Raw genomic sequence first — 15,231 nt, 5'->3', positions numbered from 1 at the left:
TTACCATAATGACCCCAATCTGTAAACAGGAGCAAGCTCTAAGACTATCAAGCATTTTGACTGAATTATAGCCCCTTTTCGACTTAGAATATGCTTATTGTAATGTTAAAGTTTGCGTACCACCCCAAACATTTTCAAAGTCCACTGAGATATTGCTTTTATATTTTGCATACTTGTTTACCATCATGACCCCAGTCTGTAAAACGGAGGAGGCAACTCTATCAAGCATTTTGACTGAATTATGGCCCCTTTTCGACTTAGAATATGCTTATTGTAATGTTAAAGGTTTACTCATAGCTTATATTATACTATCAAGCACTGAATAATCGAACGCGATGTCCACTTACAGCTCTAGTTACTATTACTGTTACGAAATCAAATATTTTAGATTTGATACTTCTATCACTTTAATAATTAATCATATTACCGGACTTCTCTCCATAATTCAGCGGAACCATAATGGGAGTAAACTAGGCCTAGAGTAAGGTTTCCGGCGTGTGTAGAGCGGTTCTACCAAAGTGATACTAATGTTCATGTGGAAAGAATGTACGATAACATTTGCGAAATAAGAGTAATGCTTTGCGTATTTCTTATTTTGTGGGTGGGTCACTTATTGTTACTCTGTTGAAATCTCGTATTATGCAATACACTTTCCAAAGATATCATCACTATTGGTATGTTATCAAAACTTAGTACACTTCATATTTTGTATATAGCCCCGATGGAAAAATCAAAGAAAATACGATGTTTTTGAAAGAGTACGGTATGTCTGTATTTCTTTCATGCACATTTGTAGTAGCAATATACATCCTCTGCATGCGGTTACGAAGAAAATACATATGTTAAAGTGACAACTTGCAAAAGGATGGTCAGTAAATGTTATCTTTGTACGTTTTCATTCCGGCTCCGTTACTTCAATAAGTCGCATATTTCTAGTTATTTTATATACAAAAGCACTTTACAGTTTATTGACAAAATGAAAAACGAAATGAAATCCAAATGATCGTTTTACTATGATGACTTACATTTTAAACATTGAAAAACATACATATACCATAATCTCGTTTTAATAAGCAAACAGAACGTCAGTATAGGACTATGTGTAAAGACGAATTTCAAGTGTTAATGAATAACTCTGGATGGCCAAACCTCGGATCCTCCACCCCCACGCACTACCCCTTACTCAATTTAAGCAACTTGAACAAATCCTAGAAGTCTCAGTGCTAGGATGAATTCTTAATTGCAACTTTGTCGACTGTTCCGGTACTTATCAATATGTAGAAATGGAAATTCCCAGTGAAAGTATCTAGATATTTTCTAATTACAATAAGCAATACAGCTAAGCCAAAGCTATAACTGTCACATCAATATCTGAATTATATACAAGATCTTATCAACAACATGGAACTACATTTTGAATTGCACAGACAGATCATCTAACATCATCTAAAATGCTTGGCGAACTTCTCTTTTCGTAACACTGGAGCTCATTGTCCCTGCCCTTTTAGTGGGGACCGATGCGCTATGCTAACTGCCAAATGCTAAATAAGAAGTTGTTTGTGCTAAATGTCAATAGCTTAATGCTAATGTCACATACTTAATGCTAAATGCTACATACAAAATACTATGTGCCGTATACAAAATGCTAAATGTCATAAAAACTCTACATGCAGCCACAGGAAAACACTGCAGCAATTACAAGGCAGAGACTGAAGCACTCATGAAGGCCGTCTCAATGGTTGAAGACTCGGCAGAAGAAAGCTTCTCAGTCGTCTTTCTCACAGACGCACTGTCTGTTAAGGAAGTTCTGATCAACAATAAAGCTCCGCAGCTAGCCAGGAGAATGCAGAGCCTTCAGTGGATTCCATCCTCTTGTGGACTTGCAGGCAATGAAGAGGCAGACAAACTGGTTAAGCTAGAAGCTCAGTCAAAACAACCAACAAAACCTGTGTGGTACAAGGAGAAAGTCACCATCATCAAGACACTAACGAGACCAAGGATAGAGGAAGATGCTTTCCATCTTCTTGATCGGTCTGAACAAGTGTTGCTGGTCAGGCGTCGCTAAGGGCACAACAAGCTCAATGCCCACATGTACAAAAAATACAGACTGGCACCATCGCCAACTTGTTCAAGTGGTGAGGAAGAAAAGACTGCAGTGTAGGACTTGGACGATTACTCGGTTAATCGGATCCGATTCGATTACTAGGTAGAACGGTTTCAATTTTGCAAAACCGCTAGTCGCTCTCAAACAATAAACATCACGAATCGTACTTTATATATTTCTTTGACCAGCACATAGACCCGCAGTATATTTCTGCAAAAACACATCAATCAACATAATCAGTAGTCTCGGATTCACTTGTCTTGATATATTTAAAATGAAATACACCAAAATATGACTTATTAATTATCACACTGAGTCCGTAAGTTTCTAATGAAGTAAGCTGCTGGAAGTACCTTGATACGGTCATCAGGAAATGAATGAACAGTTTCAATATGGCGGCCAATTAACTGATTTGATTCAATTTCATACAAATAATTACCCTGTTTCAAAATTTTGAAATCGTCCCTGCCCTACTGCGGAGCATATACTTCACAGATATAAAAGGCATGACCATAAGCGAGCTGCGACTTGGACGATAGATACCTCAATGCACCAGAATCTCTATGGAGGTTTTGAGGATCTGCGGCAAACCACAGGTTTCATCGAGGCTACTGGTCTGACAGTGTAGTTGCAAACGAGAAGAAGAAGATAAAAAGAAATTCTTTTTGTCAAATGATAAATGGTAATTCTCAAATTATCAATCTTTATGATCTTTATCTCTTCAACTAATGAATGTAATGTGTTTATAGCAATAACGTTGCAGCTGTTACGGGGACATGGAAATGAAACATTTTGCTGTAAAATGTTTATTATATAATAGACTAAGATATGTTACAGAGACAAAGGTATGTAACGAAGGGCAATGATTATATAACTGATATATTCAGTTCTTTAACAAAAACAAAAAACATTTATCATTTACAATTGCCGTTCGAGAGCCAATATTTGAAATTAAGCAGTTCGTAAATAGCATTTTTCATTTTTCATTACATTTTTGCAGTTACAATTGCGCGTTAGCCTTCCATAGGCATATAGCATTTGGTATGTTGCTTTTTATGTAAAGTACTAGTATTTGGCATTTTGCATAAAGTAATTGACATTTAGCATTAAGTACTTGGCTTTTAGCATTAAGTTATTGGCATTTAGCATTAAATATTTGTTATTTAACATTAGGCTATATTTCTGGCGCACCGGCCTTCAATAAATATCAAATGCCATATGCCATATACTTTGTGCAAAATGCCTATAATTATTGCCAAGTGACAAATGCTACTCGTCAAATTCTTTAACTTTGTGAGTTAATGATCTGTATCGCTTACACTAATGACTGTTAATTTAATCAGGTGGAAACATATGAAGTTATATCAGCCTGATTTGAAGCAATAACAGGTTCTAAAGGTTATGAGATGACATGGTCGAAACTTTTCATTAAAAAAAGTTAAGAAATATTTTTATTAGAGACAAAGTTCTGTTACAAGACCAATGACTATTTACAGGATGCATTTATATACTGATATATTCAGCTCTTTATCTGAATATATACAACACTGACAGGTAATAATATCACAAAAAAAAATAGTGTATTCACATGTTTTCCAACAATTAATTTGATAAACATTTTTTTTCATATTATATATGTTAAATATTCCAAGCCGAGATTCAACGAGTTATTCCTAGACTTCATTGTCCATGTGTATTGAGAAAGGAAGCGAATGAATAATGTACATGACATGTAACCCGCTGCATAAATATATGAAATGGTGTTAAACTTAAATTTTTAGAATTTTAATTGCATGCGTATTATACAAAATGTTCAAGCTAAAAATAAGCCATAGTTGTAATTAAGTCCAAAAAACATTTTTTTTTTATTAAAAAGCACCTTATTGGTTCACAACTGAATGCACGTGCTAAATACTAAAATTGCACATGCTGACGACAATTAAGAAATTTAATAAGATATCTAGAATATATTCACAGCAAACAATAGGTATTCATAACTTACTGAAAATATGAAAATATCAAGTTTCTGATACCATTAGTTTTTGAAATATAACAAAAGAAAAATGTTTAGTTTCCGCGATTACCAGCTTCAGTAGCCATTTGTATGGTAACGGCACATCACTAAATTTCTACGACCTAATTTAAAACCTCCATTTCTTGCCGTACTGTATTTTTATATAGGTGAAAAAGTTTTGTATGTTGGGTAAATTCAAATCCTTACGGAGGACCCGTACACACGAACGCTTCTTCAGTTATATAAGAAGAAGTGATATCGCAAGAGTCATGATCGCTTTTTGGGGGGTCAATATCGCTTTTTGACGACCCGCGCTTGCAACCCTTTCGACCAATCAAATAGGGTTTATAATATTATTGAATATTTAATGGTGGTGATTTTAAAATAAAATTCTGTTTTTGCGTGATATTGTTCTATCGCCCAAAACATTATAAAGTAAACACATAAAACAACCAATAACACATTTTATATGTAGAGGTATGCTTATAAAATAAATCTGTATGCGATCTGTTGGAAACATAGATAATCTGAGAATTTGAGAATCTGAGAAATTTGCAAGAAATTATCTAAATACATCTCAAAACTTTTAATTCCTGCAGCAACTGTCTATGTTATAGCATCCTGGCTATTGTTACAGAGCATGTAAGGTGAAACGTAACAGCTTTATATGGGACGACCAACATCTTAGAAGTGGCCGCCAGGTAGATAGTAAATTCCAAAGACAGTAAAAGCCTACAAGATTAAATTTTACGACGCAACAATCAGGTCAGCAAGAACCAGTGAATTGATATAATTGGATATTTATAAATTAAACAATTGCAACACAGTGCACAACAAGGTCAACTTTTAGAATATGCCAAGCAAATGCAATTTGTTAAACTTCTATTATGTATCTATCCCTTAAGGGATATCCACTGGATATAGACTGCACAATTATTGTCGTTTGTCTACAAATAGTTGAGAAAGGCCTTTTATATAGCCTTTAAAGTTTGTTTCAATTCTTATCTTAAAACGTGACATATGTTCAAGTAATAATTCCTGCAACATACATATCATGCCTTAAGTAGAATATGGCCTCGAGAGAACAAACAGAATTCTTTTTTGTGTAGTATTTAGCTGACGAGCCTTGCATTTGTGCGTAACTTTGTTTCCTAAGTCTAGAAAAATAACATTTAAAAGTTCAAGAACTGACTAATTTGGCTGACATTTAAAAAGTAAATGGTGAATACATGATGAGTATCTATGTATTAAAGCGACTAATCCACACATTGTGCATGTGATTTTTTAAAAACAGTATCACTGAAAGTCAAAATGACGCCATTATTTCACTATATATACATGAAACTAAATGGGTGATAAACTTCTAGTTTCCAGGGAACATTCGAGTTTTCGCAGTTTTTCAAATGCATTTTAAAAACCGTTACATCGCTTTATTTTGTAAACATTGACTTTATTTTGTAAACATTGATATAAATATAGAATGGGACGCGAAAGTAGTTTGGTGTTATTAGACCACGATAATCAGTAAATAGCCGATCGCAAAGCAGTGTTATACCCGTCTATATTTCATATACAACAGTAACGTTGTATATATATATATATATATATATATATATATATATAGAGAGAGAGAGAGAGAGAGAGAGAGAGAGAGAGAGAGAGAGAGGTCCTTTTTATTTATGCAGACGTGTGTTTGGACAATCGTGACTTTTTATTTGATACTAAACCACGATGCACGATGGTACGATGACGAAAACGCGATGGCGCGATGGCACGATGATGAACCAACGATGGTACGATGGTAAAAACGCGATGGCACGATGATAAAATCGCGATGGTATGATGGTGAAATATAGATGTAATATCGCATTTTCATCACCGTACCATCGCGTTTTCACCATCACACCATCGTGCCATCGCGTTCTGCTTAGTGACATTGGAGAGTGTGTGTGCTCTAATGTGTTGAACTTGGGAAAATATTTCTGTCAACTGTTCATGCGTAAGATTGATCACATTTATCCCGTCAAGTAGACATCGTACAAGAGCCTTTTACGCTATCGAATATTGCCGGAAGTAGAACATTTATGTCAACACCGGTTTTGTTATTCACGTGAAAACTGCCGAAAACTGAGAGGTTATCAACAAAATGTCAATTTGCGAGTAACATAAGGATATTACATGCATTTAAACGTTTAGTATAATATTTATGGATTATTGAATACAGTATGGAAGTAAACTGTTACGCTATAAATGGAAACTATGAAAGAAAAGTCGATAAGAAAATATTGCCTTTCTACATTCATTTTCATTGTCGCTTTTAAAGTTGCTCAGATATATTCTTTCCATTTATTTGTTATTTCTTGATTTTTGTTTATAGATACATATTCCTATAGCAAATTATTGTGTGAAATTACAGCTTATTTAAAGTATCTGCGATTAACTGGGCTTATGTTGAACGACTTTCCTTTCAGAGTGACCCTTAACCTTATTATAGCTTATAGTCTGTTCTATGTATTTTAGCTGTATTCAAAACAGGAAGTAATCGAGTTAAAACGAATTTTCATAATAAACTATTGCAAATTGTAGGAATAGAACAACATTATATATTTATTATAAGAGTATTGAAATATATTAATTACTCCATTTCAGACAGAAGTACAAGCCAACAATGACACATTTAAAGTTGCTGCAGAAGCAGGGCCAGTCAAAGCAAAATGTAAATTCTTATTAAATGCAATTTATACAGGATGGAAGAGTATCACATACAATGTTTTCAATTGACAAGTAGTATTATCTCTCTTTATGGTGTTGAATATAAACAAGTCAGTGCATAATTATTATAATTAATACAAACTATTGACTGATGATCTATATTTAAAGGCTGCATTTGATAAGATGAAATTATTGAATGGCTTGGCTATCAGTATTCTAAAGAGGAAACAATTTTGACAATTAACAGATAGGCCATCCTTATTAAAATATATCATAATTCAACTTTCATAATTTATTTTTCTACAACTTCTGGTTTGAGGCTGGAAGTCATTCCAAACTATGAACTGGTGAATTATATAGAGTCATGTAATGATTATGGATGGGATACATTATACTTTTATGGACAATAATTATTTGAAATAATAATACTTTTTTAAGATCAATATTAAGATGCTTTGATAAAGATGGTGTTTTGGTTTTTGCATGTCAAATGAGTATTTTCACAGATTTTATTATTTATATATTTCAGAGAGCCCTACATGTCTAACACAAATAAAAGAAGGGGAAGATGTTCTAATGATACAGTGATGTACATATGATGATTTTAAGTTTACCAGGTGAAGGTAATTTAATGTCAGTTATTAAAATAATGTTCCCCTAAACATTTTACAGACAGACAGTGTGAATATGATTAAAATGATTTTATGTAAGTTATATGCAGAATGGTACAGCCAACCATTTTGAATGAAGAACTTTTGACTTGGGTAAAGATATCTATTCAGACTTCTAAAATTTTAGCCCTTCTAATGATACAGGGGTAAAAGATTTACTATTGTCAGCCACTCAACCATGTTTCAAGATTTTTAAACACACTTTAGCAATAACCATTTTGTTTTAATATCTTGATAATGCAATCTTTTTTATGTTTGTCACTTGATGATTTCAGTGGATTACAGTCCCAATGTGATGTAAATTCTGTATTTTATTTTCAGTAATGGTAGTACTAAACCCATTTGTAGGAATTTGTTTCTTTATTTCAGTGTAGAATGTTGTGTGAATTCGTATGATGCCAGTGTTGATGTGTATGATTTAATTAAACACAGATATTGATATCTTCAGGTAATTGTTTACAATTATATGCAAAGTGTTACAATGTAATTCAGTTATATATCACTTCAAGAGGCATGTGTAAAGTTTGTTTCACATGAGACCAATGGTCAAGTATGATATAAATTTTACACTTACAGTAAGAAATGATATAGTATCAAACAATTACAGACTTATGAATGTAACTTTCCATATCTTACATTCTTCTCCTGAAATAAAATATGTTAAAGTTTTATTAATTCGGTAAAAGTTTGATTTTTATTCTACTTTATATTTAGAAGTATACATATATTTGACAATTAAAGAGCTACAGACATGTCGAATACAGAGTTATTACATATACATTTGTATCTTCAGATATGCCTGTGAAATCTTCATTGTCACCCTTCAGCTATGCTTCAAGATCAGTGTCTGCAACTTGCACAGCTCACTATAGAGGAGCCTTCCATTGGCTTTACTTTTCGTTGTGCCCGTTTGCGGAAGTGAAGACATAGTTGTCCAAATTGTATGCGTGCGTCTGTCCAGATTTGTTTGCCTGGACTATATTATTGATTAGTCTTAACAAAACTTTGCAGGTTAATTCCCTTAAGTTCCTTGTCAACTTTGAAAGTTGCATGATTACTTTAGCAACACTACAGTATGTCACCATTGTACTAGTCAAAAGTTTCATATGTCAGAATTTTATCAAGTCATTACAAGCTACAGGTAGGCATTGTAACTGAAAATACAAACTTCAAGTAGGAGCTATCCATATTATATGTATGTGAAGTTAACTGCATCAGAATACAAGGACTGAAAAAATTATTAAAATATCATTTCCTGAAAAAGAGTTATTTGAGCTGAAAAAAAAATGATCCCGGATGAAATATTTGGAAAAAATGGGGACAACTCCGCAAAGACTTTATGATAGGCTTAGGTGACAATTGACCTAGTACCTCATCCAAACTACCCACTGTTTACGTCTAACCATGAAAAAAGCATGCACATTTGCCACATGGATTAGCAACCTCAATACAAAACTATGTAAAGATCAAATAATTGATTGCCCTGGGGGAAAAGTAGAACATTTTTGTGGTGAAATTTGTCAACAAACAGACGATTTTTTGAAAAAAGTCAAAACCCACAGAATTTCACAAGGTGAAATATGTTGAAAAGGCTACTGCTGAAAAGAGAACAATCTCAACTACCCATACATATGCGTCAAAGTATGGGAAAAATATCTAGAAATATGAGAAAATCGAAGAAATCAATTTCAAGACTGTTAGATGCATAACTGTGTAATTATATATGGCATTTATCATAGATAGGTTACTTTTCCTTTGCACTGATATAACATGGGCAGGATTAGGATAAAAAAAAAACGGTGTTCACTCAAAAATTTCACTATATAATTAGATTGTTTCCCTTGCGTAAAAAAGGCTTAGGGTAAATCTCTACTACAGGTCTAGCAGCCTTCATAAAACTTTCATTATTTTTTCAAAATTTTTGTGTTTGGATTCAAATACGCATTATTCAAACATTAAGAAGTAGACGTATTATAAGGAATTAATTGACATATATAATATTTGAAATAGCCATATATATGGTGACTGTTTCTATTTATATTGCTGTCCCATTTATATGTACTGTTTTAGCTCACCTGAGCCAAATGCTCAAAGTGAGCTTTTGTGATCGCTCGAGGTCTGTAGTGCGTCGTGTGTCAACACTTTGTAAAAGAAATCTTCTTTTTAGAACCACTGTGCAGATTTACACCAAACTTCACAGGATGATCTTTCAAAATTGCCAGAAGAATTTAATTCCATGCAGAACTCTGCTTGCTATGGCAACCAAAAGGTAAAAGTTTGAAAATCTTTTTGTCAGAAACTGTGATTTCAAAAATATTTTGTAGAAATGATCTCTAGGTGACCCTCTTCCAAAATTGTCTAAGCCTTTCTGTTTCCACCAGGGGGCGGGGCTGACTTTCCCTATATGGCAATATTGTAAATTTCAAAAATCTTATTCTTCAAAACCACTGATTTACACTAAACTTCACCGAAATGATCCTTGGGTGCCCCCTATCAAAATTGCCCAAAGAATTTAAATCCATGCAGAACTCATGGCAACCAAAAGGAAAAACTTTAAAATCTCCTTGTCCAAAACCACAGTAGCTAAGGGTTTGATATTTGGTACATGTATGTGCCATCATCTAATGGTCCTCTACCAAGTTAGTTCAAATTATCCCCCTAGGGTCAAATATTGGCCTGCCTTAGCATCAGTTTGACATTTGATACATATTTCTCAGGTGAGCGATCCAGGGGCATTATGACCCTCTTGTTTATGAATTGTAGTTATGTTCTTTATCTCATGATTTAATGTCTATCGTGTAAACAAAAGTATGTATGCAGATATCTCATGTCAAACCATTTTATGTTTTTTACTGTCAACAAAGTGCAATACCACATATTTATTACTTTCATATACATTTTTCATAAAACATTATATATATAATTACATGTCATATAAACAGAATTGAATAAATATTTAAGAACATCAGTGTTTTCTGATTGCTAAATGAAACAGACCATAGGTCATGTTGGGGTCAATTCAGACTCTTTATATGCAAACTTATAAGGGAGATAACTAGTACCGTCTTAAGTAACCAATATTTAGTTACACAGTTACCTTCCCTTTAGACAAGTAGGATTATTTGTTGTTGATCATCTTTTCAACATTATTCCTGTTATGACTACAGAACATTGAAAACAAAAGTTGTTTTATCATGCTGTTAGATCATATATAACAATATATACTTCTTTGTTCCATTCTTTAAATATTCTTCAAATTAGATACAATGCCTACGTCAAGGGACCACTTTTATTCATATCATTAGTAAATATACAACAAAGACACATGGCGAAGAAACGATGTAAGTTTATCACAAGGCAATGCACCGAATGTAGCATCTCGCATTGCAGCATGGCTGAAAGCAAGATAAATCCTAGACTAATGAAGAAGGCCCGATCATAGAACATTTCATGTGCAGTATGTGCTTACTTATTAGCCTTAATGTGGAAATAAAACCTAAACTGCTGCGTAACGTAACTCTATGGAACCCGAAGTATTAAGCAACACTTTCAGAGGAGGTGTCCGGACACGCCTTCATTAGTATTTCACATTTTGTAACATTCCATAGGACCATTTCTCATGAAAATAAGAGGTTGTATTTGATTTCCCGAAAGCAAAGAGCAACCCAAATACAGCTAAGGGGCCATGTATCGCAAAGTAGGCCCACAACAAAAAGAAACTGAAGCGGAAAGATATACCAAACATGGTATTTGCATTAGCAATGACCTGACAATAATATGCGCTAGTTAATTTCACATAAATACAGTTCTGTAAATTACAGTCAGATACGTTAAAAACTATCAAGACTTTCATTTAATTTAGTATTTAGCAATACGCAGCATTTTGTAACTGTTTTTAATCATGCAACAAAAGAATCCGGCTTAACGATCTTCAGTTTTCTTACGACCATCCTCACTTTTTCTTATGTAGCACAACCGCATATGGTCATAAATTCCACCTAAATAGAATATTGCCTCATCAGAAGTATTAACGAATTCCAAATCATACAACCTCAATAAACTTACTTTGTAGTAATTGATTTGTGTTTGTATTTATCTGCAACTTTTCTCCCTAGTTTTAGTGAGATGAAAATAGAGGATGTTAAATGAGTGTCTTTTCTTACTGAATGTATAAAACGAGTTTAATAAAATGCGAGGTCTGAGTTTAATAAATTCCATATGGAAAAAAACAAATGTAATATTCTTTTTATCACATGTAAGCTTTCCATGCTGAATCATCAAACGTTCGTCTTTCTTAACTTTTTATTGTAGACTAAGTCAATTTGACCAATGCCTTCTATACTAAAAACAACGTAAATGTCAAAATTTTATAACACTAGTATAACAACAAATTTATGAAATTGTTTTATTTCATTCCATCTGCGTCAAAATGTAATAAACGGTTATAAGTTACGATTGAAACTCCATACTTTGTTCAAAATGTGAGTAGATTCTTATACGAATTTAACAGCCCTAATTGTTGTGGCTGTAAATTCAACCACATAAATATTTGTGTTCCACTGTAACCTATTTTGAATGTCGATTTATTTATAATTACCTTAATGAAATATTAAATCAGAGCTTATATTTCATTTTTTCATACTCCTGTGTAAATGGTTGGTCTCAAAAGCTCTCGTGGTTGTCACCTATTTCCGCGAGTACATCCTAGAACTTTTGGAAACAATGTACAAGCATTCATAAAACATTGTAATGAACAGTTTGAAGTTCTTTTGAATGCTTCTCTAAGATTAAACCTTAACAGTGTTCAGTTTTAAGTTGAACACCTCCATTATATACAAGTTACTAATAGATTTGGAGCAATAAGACATTTAGAGTCTGATTATACTGCCTTATTTCTGATATTTAACATCCAGTACTTATGTGTCATCTATTTTTGATCCACCTAATCCGTAAGAAGACACAGACATAAACTATAAATCATTCAAAAGGCCGGTGGCTTTACGATTTTTTAAAAAATCTTTTGTAGTGTTAATTTTATGTTCAAAACTGTATTGTAAAATCGTGCAAAGTCACAGTTTTGAAAAAATGCTTTGTTGAAATTTTACAGTTTTTAACGTTTTGTACGGAAATCTTGGTTTTACGCTTACGCAGGCATCCTGAGTTTTATTAAATCCATCGACAAATAAGGTCACAATTGAAATGTTAAAGCTTTCTGGAGTTTAAATCTCGTGATGACGCCGTTCGCGTGTGCAAGGATGACGGAGCATTTCTAGTCAATATTGATTCTGATTCCAAGTACGAATTTGTTAAAGCTATCCTGTTTGCAGACGACGAGAAAGAAAATTTACATATCGATGGTCGGCGTAAGAATTCGTCTTCGCAATGGGAGTATACTTACGGATCTAGAAGCGGATATTTCCACTGGTATAGCGGCTATCCTAACACCGGTGCCAATAACTTATGTTTGATGTTGACTGGGTATAGAACAGCAACAAACCAGCAATTCCTTTCGTTCAATAGCCTATGTAATAATGCATATTCGTTTATCTGTGAAGTTCCTGCGTAAATAACAATACTTTTTTATTATTGTTTTAATGCATAATATAGTAGTAGTTCACTTTCTCAAAGTTACATTTCAATGGATTGATAATAGTGAGTCTACTAAATTTCATTCGTAATTGCCTAATATCAATTGACTAAGATATTGCTTTTCAATTCCGAATTTCCGCTTTAAATGCTTATCATATTGGAAACTGTTTATATTGTGTAATTTATAAGATCTTGAAAAGTTTCATATTTTGTATTTATGTATTATTCTTAACCAAAAGAAATGATTGTTTCATGTCCAACCAGTGATACATGTACATGTTAAGATTTATGCCCGACAAGTGAATTTTTTATGTTACAAAATAAATTTCGGACAAGTGATAAAGGATTCGAAATATTTAAATAAAAGTTTGACAAGCGATACATATTTAAGTTGAATTGATATCAAAAAAATATATCTGTCCGATATTTCAAAAGTTAGATTTCCAACAGCACTGTGATTTATGTAAATATTGATGTCCGTTTAAACTAATGTACGACTAACAAAAACAACAATGCGTTGTTATCGCTAGTTTGGCCATAAATGTCAAGATTTTACCTGAAAATGGACAATTTTTAGAAAGGTTTAATGTCAGTCACGTGAAACATGTTGCGAGTTATTTCGGACAAAACAATTGAGTTTCCTTATCTTCTAGTTTGTATTCAGGCCCTATGTTTTCTTCACAGGAGATAACTCCTGAGGTTATTATTATTCCCTCTTTTTTCTGCAGAGTTACGAAAAAAATGGTGATAGAGTAAAAGCTAAACAATCGAAATTCCGAAATTTCAAATAAAAATATTAATTGTATCTTAAGATGATAAAAACTTTATATTGAAGTAATCGCCCTTTGAAACATACATGTCCGTATGTCCGTATATGGTGTGTGTGTTTGTTTTCAGTCATATCAGCCATCCTGGAATTTGTTAAGTATTTTTCAAATGCATATGACAAGACTTATTAATTTTACAATATTAATATTTTAAAATTGGAATATTTGACATTCTACAGTCGTTTCTTGGTAATGGTTAGTCGCATTGAACTGATACTGAATGCGAGTGTTTTTGTTTGGTCATATCTACTTCTCTGAGGATTTAATTATCAAATAAGTATGATGATAGTTATTGTTTTTATTTTGTTAAAATCTGCAATTATTTTTCTTTGGTAGCTATATCACGCTAATGATTAGACTTGCAGAATAATAGTGTAATTCCATTAAAGATCCTTAGTAATGGAATACGGATTTATGGAAAGCATCTACGTTTACCTTGCTTCGTCGCAATGAAAGGGGCTGAAAATACTTTAGCCTTAAATGAACATCGAACAAGAGATCTCTCACACTTAAGTCGAACAATCTATGACGTCGCCATTAAAGCGAGCGCAGTAGTAATTCATTTATTTTGTTGGGTTTAAAGTCGCACCGGCACAATTATATGTCATATGGCGACTTTCCAGCTTTGATGGTGGAGGAAGACCCCAGACGCCCCTGTGTGCATTATTTCTTCACGAGCGGGCACCTGGGTAGAACCACCGACCTTCCGTAAACCAGCTGGATGGCCTCCTCACATAAAGAATTCAAAGCCCCGAGTGAGGCTCGAACCCACATCGATGAGGGGCAAGTGATTTGAAGTCAGTGGCCTTAACCACTCGGTCACGGAGGCCCCCGAACACAATAGTAAGGATATCTCAATAACTGTCATGCTCTTCACTCATACGTACAATCCCTCCATTTTTAGAAATCATCATCGAACTTAAATGGGATATTTGAAGGTCTGGTATAGATTTATATTTTCTCGTGAGTTATTTAATATGTTGTGTGCCATTGTAACATAATTAAAAAAACCCTGACTGAAACCCGGGTCATGGACATCTTGTACCTAAGACGGACACTGTAACGTTTTTAACGGCAGCGGTATACTAGGGGTTAGGGCTTCGGCCGCTCCTTCCGGAGGTCACGGGATTCATGTCACAAGTACTAGCTTTTCAAGGGAGAGGACTCGAGAGTGATTCAAATAAGCTTCAAGCATGCATCACAACCGAACTAAATTAAGTTAGAATAAACTAAACTATATTTGCAGTTTTTATTTTCCCTACATTTTACAATTTTCAGTAGCACTCTTAAACATGGGGAACAATTATTGTTTTA

The 15,231-nt window shown here is 33.6% G+C and overlaps 1 long non-coding RNA gene across 1 annotated transcript; it reads left to right on the top strand.

Annotated features, from left to right (window-relative positions):
- Positions 1-5,832: 5,832 nt before the first annotated feature.
- On the top strand, positions 5,833-10,528 carry LOC123535208 (uncharacterized). Its single transcript, XR_006683165.2, has 4 exons — positions 5,833-6,834; positions 7,360-7,453; positions 7,871-7,949; positions 8,295-10,528. It is a non-coding gene; the product is annotated as an uncharacterized LOC123535208 (long non-coding RNA).
- The last annotated feature ends 4,703 nt before the right edge of the window (positions 10,529-15,231 follow it).

Source organism: Mercenaria mercenaria, chromosome 12 (genome assembly GCF_021730395.1).
Source record: "Mercenaria mercenaria strain notata chromosome 12, MADL_Memer_1, whole genome shotgun sequence".
NCBI classification, from domain to species: Eukaryota; Metazoa; Mollusca; class Bivalvia; order Venerida; family Veneridae; genus Mercenaria; species Mercenaria mercenaria.
This window is presented reverse-complemented; position numbering and strand designations above follow the sequence as displayed.